The sequence below is a fragment of the Pogoniulus pusillus genome, chromosome 30 (assembly GCF_015220805.1).
Source record: "Pogoniulus pusillus isolate bPogPus1 chromosome 30, bPogPus1.pri, whole genome shotgun sequence".
NCBI lineage: Eukaryota > Metazoa > Chordata > Aves > Piciformes > Lybiidae > Pogoniulus > Pogoniulus pusillus.
In genome coordinates this window covers 5,030,187-5,046,942 of record NC_087293.1, presented here as the reverse complement: position 1 = coordinate 5,046,942, position 16,756 = coordinate 5,030,187, and the positions used below count along the sequence as shown (strand labels likewise).

At 47.7% G+C, this 16,756-nt stretch overlaps 1 long non-coding RNA gene and 1 pseudogene across 2 annotated transcripts in view; both read right to left on the bottom strand.

Annotated features, from left to right (window-relative positions):
• LOC135188616 (uncharacterized) overlaps nt 1-16,756 on the bottom strand; it is a 130,961-nt gene that overhangs the window by 113,324 nt on the left and 881 nt on the right. The window lies entirely within an intron of this gene.
• Nucleotides 12,630-12,740, bottom strand: LOC135189088 (U2 spliceosomal RNA; annotated as a pseudogene).

The following is a 16,756-nucleotide window of genomic DNA, read 5'->3' as shown; positions in this document are numbered from 1 at the left end:
GTGACAGCAGCTCCTTCTCTGCCTCCTGCCAGCACAGCTTTCCCAGTCCTGCCCCAGCAGCATACCAGCACTTGTCATTTCTGTCATTTTAAGGCACGCATGGAACATGCAATTAGAAACATTCAGCTATGTAGCACAGCGAGAGAGATGCGAGTGAGAAGGTAGAACTGCTGCTGGGCTAGCACTTCAGGCACCAGAACTCTAGAATTGTTTAGGCTGGAAAAAACCCTTTAAGATCATTGAGCCCAACCAGTACCTAAACTCAACCACTGATTGGTGCCCTTAGCACCACATCTCTGCCTCTTTGAAACACCTCCAGTGATGAGGATTCAACCACTTCCATGGGATGCAAGTTCCTGCATCTTTCCTGCAAGTTTAAATGAAGACCTTCATTGGTTTCATCTCTCTAATGAACAGCATGATAGCACCAATAAGTGTATTTATTGGCTTAATAACATCTCCACTCTTGTTTCATCAGGAAGACTTCACTCAGTGGGTGGGAAGGAAGACAAGGAGGAGGCAATTTAGTGTTTCATGTGAAAATAAGTTCATTGCCCAAAGCAAAGTGTAAATGTGGAATAATGTGTGCTTGCTTCCTGTATCATTTCCTTGTGTGTTGGGTTTGCTCAAGCTGTAAATTTTCATGCTCTTTAAAGTTCTGTTCTCTTGTGCTGTGGTGGCTATAGTTGGGCTGCACGAAGATTTTGCCTGTTTTAATCATCCCCACCCAAGCAGCACCACGTCCTGGGAGCAGGACTCTACACAGCATGAAACACTGCCCAGTGTCAGCAAGAATAAAGCAGTCCAGTGTTTAAGTTCTTCCTCCACTAAGTACTTAGAGACTTTTTTTCCCCTAGGCTCCCTAAATGCTTTATAAACATTTATAAACAGGCAGAGTGAAAAATCAATGCAGAGATACTGTGGGGAGGAAGAGAGAGCAGGGAAAGAAAAGACAAAGTCAATGAAAAATGACATAGTGCTCACATGTTAGCTACCATCAACCTTGCTTTTCCAGGGCTCTTCCTTCACTCCCCATCCCAGGGTTTCTTCCATGAGGAACAAAACAGATCAGCTGTAGGAAACAATGTGGGTTTAATAATGAGACTGGTTTTCCCCCTTCCTTAAACTAAGGTTAGGTTTGGAAACTAAGATGGTCTGAGAGTTCTGCAAATAACTTCATTCTGGAGCTCTGACTGCTCCTAACAGCGGCCCTGAGTGCTTACAGCCTGGCCTGCAGCGCCAGGGCTGTCGCGGGGATCCACCAGGATGCTTCAGCAGCCTGACACGAGCGGAGCGTGAGAGAGCTGCGGGCGAACGTGGGGCACAGTGCGGCGGGGAGCGGTGCTCATGTCTGGTCTGAGGGCAGGCTCCTTCTCCAGCCCGCACCGTGCTGCCGGAGCAGGCAGCAGCCGGCGGCAGCAGGCAGCGCGGAGCGGGGACGGACGGGGGCACTGCGGCCCCGCGCATCGCCTGCGGCGGCTCCCTCCGGCTGCAAGTCCCGGGAGCGCCGGCGAAAGCCGCAGCCCTGCACCAACGGCTTGCCCTTTCTCTTACTTAGGTTTGTAAATCAGTACCGTGCCCTTGAAAGGGCTCAGATTAAGAGGGAGAAATCTACTGCCCGGTTACTGAGAGCTTTCATTTCCTTAAGCAGTAAGAAGTACCGAAAGGGAATGCCACTGCTAAAGACAGGCTTCCATGTGCTTGGGTATCTGAGTGCCTTCCCGGAGCTCTACAGTAGCTTCAGGTGCCAGTATTAATCAGTCTCCGTAAGACATCCACTTATCTCACTTCATTCCTGAGAAGGGGATCCCTGCACAGGGCAGCCTTTTGGCTGAGAAGGAACTTTGCAGGGATGTTATTTATCCACCACAGACGTGTCCCACTGCAAGCTAAGAGCACCGTTCTGATGCTGTAGGTGGAGAAGAGGCAGCAGAGAGGTGAAATGACCCCCTCAGCTTCCCTCGTGGGTTGGTGATGTGTCTGAGGACAGACTCCAATAGAGCTGTGTCGCTAGATCACACAAGCTGCTGAGATGGGATGCAATGAGTAGGATAGCACAGATGTGCAGCCGAGATGAGATCAGTCAGATCCCAGTGCAGCCTGGTTCTGCTGCCTGCATTTCTCAGGTGAACCCAAGGTCTTAAAAAAAAACCATCATAAATTTAGCAACTCAGGCATACCAAGCCCAGACCTCTGCACAGCCTAGACAAGACATGTTCTTGCCCTGACTCAAGCTGCCAGGAGTCTTACTTTCGCCTTCAGCAGGACGAAACAACATTTACTAGGAACATGCTTGGTGCACCTTGCCCAGGTGCTGCACTTTATGTAGCCCAATGCAAACACTGTTATCTCCCTGCCTCTGGGCAGACTACTAATAACAAGTTTATACAGTTCATCTTAAACAAATATTGGGCAAGTCAGCCCACACAAGGTCTGCTAAATTGCAGAGACGTCTCTGCAATTGCAATTGATGACACAGTGTTGAATTGTACAAAGGAAGAGGTCAATGCCAGTGAGGCTATTTCTCAGAGCAGATTGCACGGAGGTCTCATTTACCACTGCCAGCTCTGAACATGTGCACTGCAGAAAGCAGAGCTTTTATTGTTCTATCACAGGTCCCTAATTTGGCTCTAGGAGCCATCTGCTGATTTAATAGAGGATCTGGTTTGTTAGAGTTTGGGGGGATGGTTTTGTTTGGTTGGTTTTGGTTTTCATTCTCATAAACACCCAAAGCTTAGGCATTTAATAGAGGGGGGAAAAAACATTGCAGTGAAATCATCCTTTGTGTAGTTAAAAAAGAGGGAGAAATAAATGTCTTCAGCTTTGTTTAATTTTGTCTCCTAAGCAACCAACATATTAGATAGTGTTGGTACCAAACCCTAAGCGTGTGAAAGTCATTAAAGCAGCCCTTCCAAGGCTGCAGCAACCATGTTATTAGAAAATTTTAGATAAATTACACTGTCAAGACTGTTAAGTATCACCTTGTGCTTTTATCAGCCACTAATTAAGACTGAAACAGAATATTAATGCTCATCTTACTTCAGCTAAACAAACACAGATAATACACACAATGCTACCTGTACTTAGAAAACAGACACAAGATGCCTGCCACACACATTTGTCCTCTATTTTCCTGTGCCAGTCTGCATGATCAGTAAAAGCCCACACTGCTGCCAGGACAAGGAGCCTCGGAAGGGTAGTATCACAGTATCATCAGGGTTGGAAGAGACCTCACAGATCATCGAGTCCAACCCTTTACCACAGAGCTAAAGGCTAGACCATGGCACCAAGTGCCACGTCCAACCTTGCCTTAAGGTATCTCACCTGCTGAGCACTGTGGCCAAAGCTGGTGACATTTCTGTTTATTTTCCATGGAAACCACTTTAGGACTGTGCTTACAATGGGAGTAGCATGTTCAGCCTTTCACCAAGCTCCAGAGCTGGATCTCTCCACATGGATCACAGGATTTCAGGGGTTGGAAGGGACCCAAGGAGATCATCGAGTCCAACCCCCCTGCCAGAGCAGGACCACACAATCTAGCACAGATCAGAGAGGAATGCATGCAGACAGGCCTTGAAAGTCTCCAGCGAAGGAGACTCCACAACCTCTCTGGGAGCCTGCTTCGGTGCTCTGTGGTGTGAAATTTTGGCCGGCACAAAGGGCTGCTAGACTCAGTGTGAACAGGAGTGCCAGAGCAAAAACTCAAGATAGCACAGGACCACTGTGACAGCCCAAGCTTTGCAAATACTGGGCATAACCCTCACAAAGTGCTCCCCAAACCTCTCCTCCCTTCCTTACTCACATGCAAGGGCCGATGTATGCACAGCAGGTCTGCAGCCCCAGCAGCTCTGCTCTGCATTATTCAATGCAAGCATTTCTGGTAAGATGAATGTCTGCAGCACACGCTGCATAGCAACTGATCCTCATGAACCTCAGCAGTAACTCATGAAACAAAAGCTCTGCTCCTGTTGCATACACTGTGCTGTCCAGCTGTGGCCAAGAAAGGCGTCGTTCAGGAAACCCTGACCAAGAGGTATGAAGCTTGTGAGCTTCCACCCACTATCTCCGTACAATCACATGAGACTGTCACACCTCCCTAAACAATACTTCTTGCCCCCAGCTCAGTCTTTACTGGCAACAATTTGCTTCTTTCAGAGTAGCCATCTGCTTTTGCTTAAAACCTTGGGTGGTATCTGCGTGCTGTCAGTCTGAACCATCTGTCCAGCCCTTTGCAGCTGGACTTGCATTATTGAGCCTTCCATGTGCCTTCAGTACTGTGCAGGTCTTACTCCCCATCCCTGCTTACCTGATGTCCAAGTGAGGAAAACCTGTGTGATAGAGGCAGGAGTCAAGCTGCCTCAGCTCTGTCTCTCATGCAGAAATAATGGCTTTGACCACTGTTTTCCCTCCTTGCCTGCATACAATCTTTGTAGAAATGGCTAAAAGCCCCAAGTTGGTCCCTAGCAAAGCTGAGACCACGTCACTCATTCAGCATCTGTCTACTGTGGGTGAGACCACATCACTCATTCAGCATCTGTCTGCTGTGGGTGAGACCACGTCACTCATTCAGCATCTGTCTGCTGTGGGTAGGCATCATCCTTCCAGCAGCAGTACTGAGGGAAGACTTCATCTAAAGCAAAACTAACGCACCAAATTCAGCCCACCTTCACCAGGGCTCCAATTCAATCACATTCCCTCATTTATGAAGAGCCTTGAACAAACATTTTTTGCAAAGGTCTCAGATTCCTCATTTCAAGGGCTGTGAATCTCACAGGCAATTCAGAGCACAGAAGCGGGTTAGAGGTAATTACTTTTAACTGGGTTGCACTGCAATTCCCTGCTGGATTTAGGGCGAGGAATGAGCTGACAGCTGAGCACTTCCCCAAGATATTTTGCCCCAAATCAAGGGCAGTTTCAGAAGTCACACATGTTGAAGCAAAGCAGGATGAACGACCACTGGACATGACAATTCACCTCACCAGCAGCACCCCTCCGAGATCTATTTCAGCAGACAGGCTTTGCCTTTCATTCATGCAGATGTTTGCAAGTCAAATAGGTTTTACCTGTGCTATTTCCTTGATTCATGCTAACAGGTAGGAGCACAAATAAACAATCAGAGAAACAAATAAAATGGAGACCTAAAGCTACCATGTTTTTGTTAGAGCAGTAAAGATGAGAGAGCAAACAATTTACCAAGCAATTTACTGGAAAGCTACGGTACAGCTCCTGCTACTTGCAGAATGGAAAGTGGTCTGAAAATGAGTTTCCAGATTTCTCATTTACGGTGTGTTAGGAAAACACTTGGATTTCAGATCATGAGTGAAATGTTAATTAGACAAGAAAAAGTGTGCACTGAGTTCATAATGTCTTGTGATCCAATATAATTGCTTCTCAGTCTGTGGTTCGGATAGAGAGATCTGAAGCATTTCTGGGGCCCAGAGGGAAAGAGCATCTCAACACATCTGAGTTCAAGGAACTAAGTAGTAATTACACCCTGAACAAACCTTTTGGGGGCCACTCAAAGGTAAATGCTTCTGTGAGACCCTGAACTCAACAACAGAGCAGGTGTCTTACAAGATGACTTGAGCATCTTGGGTGTGACTGGGAGGACAGGACTTTCCCACCAGCTCTGCCCTCATCCTGGCCCAACAACAAACGGACCCAGCAGAAAATTAGCAAGCAAATGGAGGATCACAAAAGTCCAAAGGGACTCTAGAGTGGAAAACATCCTCTTAAGATGTCATTCAGGTGATGGCACAAATTTTCTCGAGTTGCTAGCTGTAGCCTCAGTATATAGGCACAGATAACACAACACCTCAGCATGTGCTCCACAAAGAGCTGAGCTATCCCAACAGCAGGGGAGGCAACCTCTGGCAGATGGGTAAGGTAGCACAGACATCTACAAACAACTGCCCCACTTATGAATATCCCTATTAGCATTCTGCCTGCTCTTGAAGTGTGTCAAGTTCTTAGAGGAGGACAGCTCTCCACATGCTGGGTGCAGAAGACCAGCAGCAGCTGGCTACCTTGAGCACAGAGAACATAACCTCCCCACTGCAGTCATCTGGGGCAGCCACAGCTTTCATAATCATTGATTAGCCTCTTTCATAATCACTAATTATCCTGTGAGCCATCATTCAGTGAAACAGGTGAACCAGTAGCAGATTCTTGACTCAGAGAATAGGACTGAAATCCTGAAGATGAGTCATTGCTGCTGCTTTGTGCAATAGGAAAAGTCACCCTTTAGCTCTCAGCTAGGCACAGCTTCAAGGCTGAAAACTCCAGAGTGCTTTTCCTTGTCATGGTGTGGATTCCAGAGAATGTCCTGGACCCAAAAGAAAAAAAATGTGGATGCAGGAGCAAGATACTGTGTCCAGTTCTGAGCACCTCAATTGAAGAAGGACATTGAGATGCTTGAGCATGTCCAGAGAAGGGTGACGAGGCTGGGGAGAGGCCTCGAGCACAGCCCTATGAGGAGAGGCTGAGGGAGCTGGGATTGGTTAGCCTGGAGAAGAGGAGGCTCAGGGGTGACCTTATTGCTGTATACAACTACCTGAGGGGTGGTTGTAGCCAGGAGGAGGTTGCTGTCTTCTCTCAGGTGGCCAGCACCAGAACAAGAGGACACAGCCTCAAGCTGCACCAGGGGAAATTTAGGCTGGAGGTGAGGAGAAAGTTCTTCACTGAGAGAGTCATTGGACACTGGAATGGGCTGCTCGGGGAGGTGGTGGAGTCGCCGTCCCTGGGGCTGTTCAAGGCAGGATTGGACGTGGCACTTGGTGCCATGGTCTAGCCTTGAGCTCTGTGGTAACAGGTTGGACTTGATGATCTATGAGGTCTCTCCCAACCTTGGTGATACTGTGAATTAGCCTGCAAGAAGAGAGCCAGGAGTGGCCAGTACCAAGCCTTAGCCTGGGAGCTAGGTCTGTAGCTATGCAGGGATGGAGCAGAGAAAGCCTGATGCAAAACCTGGCACTGCATCCTGGCACTCTGATTGACCTCGTACAGGAGATAACTTAAGAGTCTCTCTGTTTTTGTTCTTCTAAATGCACGTAGACTGCTCCAGCTGCTTGGCTCTGGCACTAGCTCATGGTGCCAAGCCAGAGAAATATTTGGCTTTGATACAAAGTTGGCTCAGCCTTCAAATGAACCACTGCTGTATTGTCACTGTGAAACGGGAGCTCTTGAGCGACTTGGCTGGGGAGGTCTCGGCTCCACGCTCCCTCTCAGTGGTGGGGTGCAGCCCTGCCCTCAGCTGAACGTGACTGGGGAGCAGCCGCGGCCGGCTGCAGGCAACAGACTGCTGAGGAGAAATCCTTCACTTCCAACATCTGTTGTTTATTCCTCAGTCTCGCATGATTTGTGACACACTGAAAGCAAGCAGTGTCTGGACAATCTGTATATCAAATGTGACAACCCATTAGAGCTTGGGTTCATTCTCATTGCTTTCAGGATGTTTAGGATAATCCTGCCCAAACCTATGGCTGGGGAGGACTTACATTGAGATCTTCAGTGAGCTCTGTGAGTTCATTCACTTGCGTCATCCTTCAAGGCAGGACAGCAGTCAGGCTAAGCAGAGTAGTGGAAAGATGTAGCCTACTGTTACAATTAAAGTTAGGAGAGCCTAGGCACAGGACTTGGGCATTTGTTTTGTCTCTGCAGTCTTCTTCCACTCTTGGCAGGATCACTCCTTACGCATTTGTAGCACATGTCTCTTCTTCTTGGTATTGATTAGATATGGAACACACTGGGAACACCACCTAGCTGGAGGAAATTATTGGGCTTGGGCTCACAAGCAAGCCAAACCCCTCCTGTTCTCTAATCTCCATGGCACAACTCGCCCCAGGGCACGTCCGTGTTGGGAGGTGGGAATCTTGTGAGGTCTGACCACTGGGGCAGGATACACCAAGAAAGCAGAAGCAGAACAGGATCAGATTAAGTAGTACTTGCCAGAAGCCAACGGAGTGATCTTGCTTTCATCTGCTGACAGAAACTCTGACAACTGTGTATAACTGCCTGATTTTCTTCTAGTCCAAATAGTGTTAAAAATAGAAGCAGTTTAGCTTTTGCAGGAGCTGGCCTTAAAGCACAGAAAGCTTGCTAGACAAAACAGTGACCAGAGAGGAAGACTCCTCACTCTCATTCTTCCAATCTCTCAGCATAACAGATCCAGAAAAACAAAGACATCCATCAGAGCATTCTCCTGAAGACAGGAAATGCAAGGAGGGAGAGAGGGAAGGAACCGCAGGCAGAGGCATTCTATTTTTAAACACTTGAGAATGGCTCCAGAACTACTGAGAGTGGCAGGGAAAGCACTTAGAACAAATCATCCAAGTACACATCCAAACTCGGACTGACTCCATCACTGGCTTTGCACTAGACAGGGATGTTTTCTTTCCTTCTGGCTGGGCTGGCTCACAGGCCCTGCCAGAACACAACTGAGGACCTAGACAACAGAGCAGGCTACTGTACTGCCCATCCTGGCCTCTGCTCCTCCTCACCACCTCACCTCTCGGTGCCTCTGCTTGCTCCAGAAGCATTCCCTTTCTCTCGCCTTTTGCCTTCAAGCTCTGTAAAGTTTGCCATTCCTGCTGCAGATTCTCAGGAATGGCAGGATGAAAGAGGAGAGAGCTAAGGGGAAAGAGGTGAGTGAGCAGAGGAAGCTAAGAAAGGATGGACTCACACTCTTGTTTTGAACTGGGGAGGAAGTGCTTGCTGGAATGGGCTGCTCGGGGAGGTGGTGGAGTCGCCGTCCCTGGGGCTGTTCAAGGCAGGATTGGACGTGGCACTTGGTGCCATGGTCTGGCCTTGAGCTCTGTGGAAAAGGGTTGGACTTGATGATGTGTGAGGTCTCTTCCAACCCTGATGATACTGTGTGATACTGTGAAATCAAAGGTAAAGACCTGCTTGATGTCAAAAGCTTCAGTATTTTTATTAATTTCCCTACATTCCCAATATTATCTTAACAGACAAGCAAAGTTTAGGAGAAATTTATTTGAGATCTGAGAACAGGCTTTTTGAATCATATCCTGGGGTTTATGTAGGGCCAGGGCATAAAAATTACAACTAAGCTATGGATTTCATCAAAGAATATCCTATTAAAATGAAAAATGAAATATCTATCCAGATGCTAACACAAAACAGGTGTTAGGCTTTACACATGATAGCAGTTACTGGTTTGGCCACATTCATGTTATGGTTAAGACATACTGTCCTGATTACAGCTTAATTCAATAAATGCCACTGAAGCAGAGCATCATATCCTTTATTTACACTTCCTCTGCAGAAGAAAGAAACCAGAAAAAACAAAGAGACTTTTACCAAGTGAAGCTCACCTCAGAGTAAGTAAAGCTCTGGGGGATTTAAAGATTTAACACACACTGCAAGATGTTGCTCTAATGTCAATCACAGCACGTCAGGGGCTGGAAGGGACCTCCAAAGCTCATCCAGTCCAACCGCCCTGCCAGAGCAGGATCTCCTAGACCAGATCACACAGGAACACATCCAGGTGGGTTTTGAAGATCTCCAGAGAGGGAGACTCCACAGTCCCCCGGGCAGCCTGTTCCAGTGTTCTGTCACCCTCACAGGGAAAAAATTCCTCCCCAAGTTTGCATGAAACTTCCTATGCCTCAGCTTCCACCCATTACCCCTTGGCCTGTCATTGGGCATCTCCCAGCAGAGCCTGGCTCCAGCCTACTGGCACTCACCCTGCACATATTTATAACTATGAATGAGGTCACCTCTCTGTCTCCTCCAGGCTAAAGAGCCCCAGCACTCTCAGGCTCTCCTCATAAGAGAGATGTTCCATTGCCTTTATCATCCTTGTGGCTCTGTGCTGGATTCTCTCAAGCAGTTCTATGTCCCTCTTGAACAGGGGGCCCCAGAACTGGCAATACTATACTGAGGCCAGTGGGAATGCTGGAGAGGGGGCTACAGTTCCTGTCCATTTCCCTTCTCCATGCATATTTTTCCTCTTCTGTTTCCAGAGGAACAGGGCAAGAATCACATTCAAAAGAAGATATGAGGGTTTGTGGTGCACAATTTGCTTAGGTTAAGGGAAAAAAAAAACAGAGACAAAAAAAAGAAACAGAATATAAAGAACTATTATTTTACAAAGTTAGGGGGAAACAATGTCATGAAACACTGATGCAGCACATTGAAGAGAAAAAAAAAGAAAGAAAAAAAAGCAAGCCTCAAGAATCCTCAGCAGCTGTGGCCAACTTTAAAACACAGGCTCATAGGATGTTAAGGGTTAGAAGGGACCCAAGGAGATTATCAAGTCCAACCTCTCTGCCAGAGCAGGACAATACTATCTGACAGATCACAGGGAGGCCTTGAAAGGCTCCAGAGAAGGAGACCTCACAACCTCTCTGGGCAGCCTGTGCCAGTGCTCTGTGACCCTTACAGTAAAGAAGTTGCCCCTTGCGTTGAGGCAGAACCTCTTTTGCTGCAGCTTACACCCATTGCTCCTTGTCCTATCCCAGGGAGCAGTGAGCAGAGCCTGTGCCCACCCTCCTGGCAGCCCTCAGATACTTATAAACATTTATCAAATGCCCTCTCAGTCTTCCCTTCTCCAGACTAAACAGCCCCAGGTCCCTCAGCCCCTCCTCACAAGCCATGCCCTCCAGTCCCCTCATCATCCTCGTAGCTCTCCAGCGGACTCTCTCCAGCAGATCCCTGTCCCTCTTAAACTGGGGAGATTATGAGATAGAGGAGAAAAAGAGGAAAACTGAAAGATACACACATACTCAGAAAAGAAGAGAATTCAGGTACTGCCAAGGAATAAGTTTAATCCTCAGTGACTTGATTTGCACATGATGACTCCCCAAATCAAGCTGCCATTTGCTGACAGGTCCCACTAATGAGCTTGAGCTCACATTTACTCCAGAGCTGCTCTGCAGGGTCAGCCAGCCAGCTCCATTAGGAAGAGAGGAAAGGTTGATAGCCATTCCTAAGAGCGTTTGGGAAGCAGTGTTTGCCCAAAGCATAAGAACAATAGCAATAACATTCTATTGTCTCTAGGTTTTAGAGCCACTAAGACTAATGAGTTCATTTATAGCCCTGATGGAAGTAATTAAATCTGAAAAATCAAAGCACAACATTCTTGTTTAGTGCTCTTTGAAACCCATATTCTAATGGAATGCCATCAACAGCTAATTGAAGCACTAATCTTGCCCAGGGTTGGGCCCATTGCCCAGATGGCTAATATATCATTTTCTAGTCTGGCAAGCAACATATTGCACTGGCAGATAAAGCTGTGATTAGATATATCTATATGGTACAATGGAAACTGAAGAACTTTTCCAATCAATATTTTGATAAAAATTGGCATTTAATGTCACTCATTCAATCAATTTCTTGCTGAATTACAAGGACACATCCTTGGCTTTATAAATGAAAAATCTGCTGCCTTATGCAAATAAAAGATCCTACCAACTGGATAGCAGTAGCAGCACAGAAACATTAGCGAGATAAATGCCCGGCGAGTGCTGTGAGGACACCTGGGAAGCTGAATTAGAGTTGGATCATTTAACAGAAGTCACAGTTTTCTGCTCTAACATGTCCTTTCTACACGTCATAGAACCAACCAGGTTGGAAGAGACCTCCAAGATCGTCCAGGCCAACCTAGCACCCAGCCCTAGCCAGTCAACTTGACCATGGCACTAAGTGCCTCATCCAGGCTTTGCTTGAAGACCTCCAGGGACGGTGGGCAGCCCTGGGGGGCAGCCCATTCCAATGCCAATCACTCTCTCTGTGAAGAATTTCCTCCTAACATCCAGCCTAGACCTCCCCTGGCACAACTTGAGACTGTGTCCCCTTGTTCTATTGCTGGTTGCCTGGGAGAAAAGGCCACCCCCCACCTGGCTACAGCCTCCCTTCAGGTGGTTGTAGACAGCAATAAGGTCACCCCTGAGCCTCCTCTTCTCCAGGCTAAACAATCTCAGCTCCCTCAGCCTCTCCTCATAGGGTTTGTGTTCCAGGCCCTTCATCAGCATTGTTGCCCTTCTCTGGACACGTTACAGCACCTCAACATCTCTCTTTGCACAGTGTATAGTCTGCCAGAGGGAGGGGTTCAGGAGAGTGCCATGGTGAAGATAGGTCTGACGGGGAGGTCTGATCAGTGATACGGGCAGGATTCGTGCCACTTAAACACAGAATGACAGGGGTTGGAAGGGACCTCTGGAGATCATCCAGCCCGACCCACCTGCTAAAGCAGGGTCACCCAACCTGCTTGGGATGCCATTTCTGCTAGTCTCAGAGTCAGAGGTGAGAATCTCAAGCAGTATGGTATCAAGTTCTACATTCCAACAACTGGAGTGATTTCAAACTAGCGTGGCAAACCGCAAACGCTTTTCCTGGCAGGGAGTTACTTCCTGGGTTTTAACTGAGCAATGAGAGAGCTCAGAGTCACAGAAACATTCTGGTTCAGAGCTCCAGGATCATCAAGTCCAAACACTATCCCTACTCTACAAAGCTCACCCTTAAACCATATCCTCAAGTACCACATCCAAAAGACACATCCAGGGTTGGTGACTCAACCACCTCCCTGGAGAGGCCATTCCAACACCTGATTGCTCCTGCTAGGAAAAAGTGTTTCTTAGTGTCTACTCTAAATCCACTCAGTCATAGCTTGAGGCTGTTCCCTCTTAAAACACAAAGTCCTCTGATTCAGGACAGATCAGATATTAAACTGATAAGAACAGATGCTACACTTCATCTTAGCCAAAAGGCCAAGAATCTGTTGGTATCTGATTTAGATTTTCAGCAACTTTGGCTTCTGTTGTCCCTTCTCCCACTGTCTGCACATTGATCCTACAGCATTTATTCAGCCAGAGCCTCACCTGGTGTAAGTCAGCACAAATCTGTCAACATCAGCAGAGCAACACCAGCTCCCACCAGCTTCAAGCAACCTTCTGAGCGTTTAGTGGAAGCACAGAGTCAATGAAGCAAGATAACAGGAAGATCCTTAAGATGACCAGTGATCTGTGTCTGCACTCCAAGAATGCTGTTTGAACTTCAGCCCTGAACCAGGACTCAAGGACTACTCACGGCACAGACTTTCTCTTGTCAAGCACTGCATGAACCCTGGAGGCTGCGGGCAGCGAGAACACTGCCACACTTCTGTACTTGTGCTTGCTGCTCACACGAGCTTTTGAAACTGTACAACCATCTCAGCAAGCACCCAGTCCTCTCTAGAAGGTACAAATAACCTCAATAATATCCTGGTTTGTTGATATTTTTCAGCAGACTGGTCAGAGAGAGTGGTTTAAAAGCTGCATATATTTTTATGTACTACATGGATTATGGCTTAACGCCAGTAAAAGCCCAAATGCAGCTTTATCTGGAGACCCAGCAGGAGACAGCAAGTGCTGCCTATCATGCTATAATGCTATCTTACTTGAGAAGACAATCTGCCTTGAGAACTGGTAAAGTGAGAGAACTCAAATATTTGTCATTTCTGCCTCTCTATCCTTAACATTTGTGGCTTTATGTCCTACAAGTTTAACACTTAACAGTAAGCATTAGTAAGTATTTTCGTGAGGTGGCTTAAGTATAATCACTCAAGACTCTCCTAAGTACAGAGGAAGAGAGAGGGAGGTTCCAGGACTGTTCAGATCTTAGATCCAAATTGCCTTTCTCTTTGCCACTCTGCCTCCACTGAGTCTAGAAGTAGCCTAGGACAAGAGCTACGCATCACCGAGTAATCACTCAAATTCCAGGTGAACTGGAAAATAAAGGTTAAATATGATTCTTGACCCATTAAAACTCATGAGCAAGCAGGTGAATGAGCAAAACAATGATCAAGGCACTAAAAGGAAACCTTTTTTCCCCTCCAGTCACATCTCAGAATCAAGTAAACATATATGAACTGCAGCAAATTACAGCTTTGGCATTTCACAGTATCACCAAGGTTGGAAAAGACCTCAAAGATCATCAATTCCAACCCTTTTACCACAGAGCTCAAGGCTAGACCATGGCACCAAGTGCCACGTCCAATCTTGCCTTGAACAGCTCCAGGGACGGCGACTCCACCACCTCCCCGGGCAGCCCATTCCAGTGTCCAATGACTCTCTCAGGGAAGAACTTTCTCCTCACCTCCAGCCTAAATTTCCCCTGGCACAGCCTGAGGCTGTGTCCTCTCGTTCTGGTGCTGGCCACCTGAGAGAAGAGAGCAACCTCCTCCTGGCCACAACCACCCCTCAGGTAGTTGTAGACAGCAATAAGGTCACCCCTGAGCCTCCTCTTCTCCAGGCTAACCAATCCCAGCTCCCTCAGCCTCTCCTCGTAGGGCTGTGCTCAAGGCCTCTCCCCAGCCTCATCGCCCTTCTCTGGACACGCTCAAGCATCTCAATGTCCCTCCTAAACTGGGGGGCCCAGAACTGAACACAGCACTCAAGGTGTGGTCTAACCAGTGCAGAGTACAGGGGCAGAATGACCTCCCTGCTCCTGCTGACCACACCATTCCTGATGCAGGCCAGGATGCCACTGGCTCTCTTGGCCACCTGGGCACACTGCTGGCTCATGTTCAGGTGGGTATCAATCAGCACCCCCAGATCCCTCTCTGTCTGGCTGCTCTCCAGCCACTCCAACCCCAGCCTGTATCTCTGCATGGGGTTGTTGTGGCCAAAGTGCAGCACCCTGCACTTGGAGCTATTGAAGCCATCCCATTGGACTCTGCCCATCTGTCCAGGCAGTCAAGGTCCCGCTGCAGAGCCCTTCTGCCCTCCAACCCAGCCACATCTGCCCCCAGCTTGGTGTCATCTGCAAACTTGCTGATGACTGACTCCATGCCCTCATCCAGATCATCTATGAAGATGTTAAAGAGGATGGGGCCCAGCACTGATCCCTGAGGGACACCACTAGTGCCAGCTGCCAGCTGGATGTGGCACCATTCACCACCACTCTCTGGGTCCGGCCCTCCAGCCAGTTCCTAACCCAGCACAGCGTGTTGCCATCCAAGCCATGGGCTGACAGCTTAGCCAGCAGTCTGCTGTGGGGGACAGTGTCAAAGGCCTTGCTGAAGTCCATTTCTTAAAACCTCAAGCCAGATGCCTTGTAAATCTGACAGAGTAGATCCAAACCAGCCTTGTCAGATAGCCCAAAGGACTACTTGCTCTGCTTCTTCATTTCGTACCTGGGTACTTTCCACCACATGAGAAATACTGCAGGCACAATCTGCAAGCAGGGAAGTCTAAAGCTGGCATTAAAGCCCTATCATATGCTCCACTCCTTAGAAAAGGAAATTAAATCACAAGCCCTCACTTGACTTGGGCAAGGTGATCTGGCAGGGCACCACGTTTGCAGTGTAAAGGAAACTTGAAGACTAAGTTACAGGGTTAGTAGTCAGGGATGTGATCCTACTTCAAGAGCCCTACGAAAAAGTAACAGTAACATCTCTGGTGGATTCAGGTTGCTGGGAATAAAGACTCATTTAAAATGTTGGGTTTGAAATTAATTCCTTCCTATAGATTTAAGAGTGATGCAGATAAAAGTACTGTTGTGGTAGGCCTAATAGGCCCAAAATAGGCTTACACACGTCCTGCCTTGCCTAGGCATGTTCTTCTGCTCCACTAGAGAGACAAGCACAGCAAGAGGACACAAAAGAACCTGTAGCCACTGAGTCTGGCCTGCCCAGAGTCCTGTGGTAAACAAGGTGCACACACTAAGCTTGTGCCTGCCCAGTGCAAGGCCTGTGCTTTCCCCAGATTTGGGGAGAAGTGAGCCTGTGGCTTTGCCTAATACGGTAAGGTTTGGCTAACTGCCATCCTGATTGGCTGTTCTGTGTCCAAAGAGCAATCAATCTCAGCCCACACTGATAAATGGAGATAGGCAGGTGAACAACCTGCTTTGCTCCCCTGCTTTTCTGCCGTTGCCTGCTGCAATTGCCTACTGCCTCGTTGCTTGCCTGGTAAACTTCACTGCCACGAGTTACCAGGAGCAGACCCCGGATGCCTGCACGCATGCGGTCAGCATGACATTGTGCTGAGACTGCATCACATCCTGCCTCTGCACCTCAAAGTCCTGGACATATATGCAGATCGTCCAGAAGAAGCCAGGAGAGCAAGGTCAGAGACTGTCTGCCTCTTTCCCCAGCAGCCTGGGAAGAGTTAAGGTTCAGCATCCAACAAGACGGAGTCCCCTGAGAGCATTTGGGCACTGACTGGACTGTGGCTAGCCCAGCAAATCAGGTAATAATAATTTGTGAGTAAATGCTTAAATGCCTCTTTGTAATTCTCCATTGCCTTCTGCCACAAGGAGAAAGACCCTGAGCCCATCTAGCAGGCGAGTGGCATATTGACTGCCAGTGCCATTGCACCACAGGAACCTTCTCTTCCAGTTCAATTGACATTTGTGTATTTTGCTGATTATTATTAGACCTAGATATTATCCATAGAATGTTTCCATGACCATATAAGAACCAAAACATTCCTAAAATGAGCGGTCAGGTGTGGCACGAGTTCTGAATAGCACAATTAATAAACTATATTCATTTTGGAAAGATAGCATCTCACATCAATTAATTTTCCCCTCCACAAGAAGTACCAAACACTGGCACATTTCCCCAGAAGCCTTCTCCAGATATCAGAGGTCCATTGGCTTTTAATGACAAAGCATGGAACTATTTCCACTCTATTCTTAAGTGACAGGTTCCCAGGACACATTTCTTACTACTTTCCTGTTACCATCTCCATTTAAGTACTTAATTGGGCAGAACCTTCTCACTCAAGCACATATAAGAAAACCCACTCACACTGTG